The sequence below is a fragment of the Mandrillus leucophaeus genome, unplaced genomic scaffold (assembly GCF_000951045.1).
Source record: "Mandrillus leucophaeus isolate KB7577 unplaced genomic scaffold, Mleu.le_1.0 Scaffold1769, whole genome shotgun sequence".
In the NCBI taxonomy this organism is placed as follows: Eukaryota; Metazoa; Chordata; class Mammalia; order Primates; family Cercopithecidae; genus Mandrillus; species Mandrillus leucophaeus.
This window is the reverse complement of record NW_012101775.1, coordinates 72,789-74,613: the sequence shown is the minus strand read 5'-3', so window position 1 is coordinate 74,613 and position 1,825 is coordinate 72,789. Positions and strand designations below refer to the sequence as shown.

General features: G+C 34.9%; 1 long non-coding RNA gene across 1 annotated transcript in view; it reads left to right on the top strand.

The window, feature by feature from the left end:
• The window catches only part of LOC105537626, a 29,773-nt gene extending 28,512 nt beyond the window's left edge, over positions 1-1,261 (top strand). The window contains exon 3 of the long non-coding RNA XR_001005743.1: positions 1,052-1,261. This is a non-coding gene — a long non-coding RNA (uncharacterized LOC105537626). The remainder of the gene's footprint in view (positions 1-1,051) is intronic.
• Positions 1,262-1,825: the final 564 nt, after the last annotated feature.

Sequence of the window (1,825 nt, the reverse complement as noted above, 5' to 3'; positions counted from 1 at the left end):
CTCATACATAAGATGCTTACAGGGATGTCTGTACAGTTTGAAATTCTTTTCAAGGAGAAATGAAATAATCAGGAGAATTTTTTATAATAAAAATAATTTGAACAGACCTAGCTTAGAATTTTGACTGCTTTTCATTGCCTTAGCCTTTGATTGCTTTACTGACTGGCTGTATTTTTTCTAAGATGGCCAACCAAGACATACGCTATGCTTATGATTTAGGGCACATTTGTTGTTGTTGTTGTATTTTGTTTCTGTGTTTCAGGGAAGACTGTTTTATATTTTTTATTTTTATTTATTTTGTTTATTTTTATTTATATTGTTTATTTTTAGTACTGAAAGTAAGCCTCACACAGTGTGACAAGAAGAAAATTGCTTTGAATTCTTTGTAACCCCTATGGAAGCTACTAAGGGGCTACTAATACACGTAATTTTTTCTACTTGAGCACAGTCAAACATTTTAATCAAATCAAAGATTATGTCACTATAAAATGAGGAAATGGATGATCCACATACTTGCCCAGCATGTTTCTTTTACTTTTAAATCCTAAAGATCTATTATTTTTCATAATGAATTCAAAACTCTTTATAAGATGTAATTTTGTCACCTGTGGAACAGAAAGTTGAAGACCTGATTGAGGCTTAAGGAATATGAAATAATTTCTGAGAGACTGCTGCCAAAATGACGGTCTCAGAGGAAGAAGTGCATATAACTCCTAGTTTTGAAGTATAATTTCAACTCTCTTCTTCAAAGAAAACTGTTTTTTGACAAGAGTAAAGATGGGGTAACTAGACTGTTTTGCAAGTATTTGTACATTGATAGAAACACTGTTTTGTGTGCCTTTTATTGAAAGCTGACATGCCTATTACTTCCTCAACTTTAGTCAGAGTTAAATTTTGGGTCCTAAAGAAAAACAGATTACATCATATCTTACAGACCATGGAGGGAAATGTGATTTTGTCTCTATAAATAACCAATATCTGGTCAGCGCGGTGGCTCACGACTGTAATCCCATCACTTTGGGAGACAGGAGCGAGTGGATCACAAGGTCAGGAGATCGAGACCATTCTGGCTAACACGGTGAAACCGCCTCTCTACTAAAAACACAAAAAAATTAGCCAGGCGTGGTGGGGCGCCCCTGTAGTCCCAGCTACTCGGGAGGCTGAGGCAGGAGAATGGCGGGAACCTGGGAGGCGGAGCTTGCAGTGAGCCGAGATCCAGCCACTGCCCTCCAGCCTGGGCGACAGAGCGAGACTCTGTCTCTTAAAAAAAAAAAAAAGAGCATGCTCTATATAATCTATTCTCTATTTTTTTTTTTCTTCCTACATTGTGTGTAATCTACTATATTCATTACAATGTCAATTCACTGTGGAGTTTCGTCTTGTTTTTTGTCTTATCGCTTCACAATTTCCTCAGATTGCTTTCAGTTGTTTCAGTGTGAAAACTTAAGGAAATCCATAAACTAGAAAAAGAATATGTAATATCTTTAGATACCATTGATATTGACAACAGTTTTGAAGTTTATTTCTTGAAATCCCAAACATAGCTATTATTTTACCTAGTTTGACTGTCTTATTATCCTAGTATTAGGAAGCTAATTATCATATGTCTATTTACAAAACACAATATTTTTCTCAGTATTAAAATCTATATTGCTGCCACCAAATTGTTTGTGACCAGAGAGCCAGTTTGCTCTCAAAGAGGTTATACAATTTTTCTACATGCTACATATTAATTCCTGATGTCAACTGTATGTTTGAATGACTGTTGATTTAACTAGGTCCATATATATTCTAAGTGAAATATATATATTCTAAGTGAAATTCT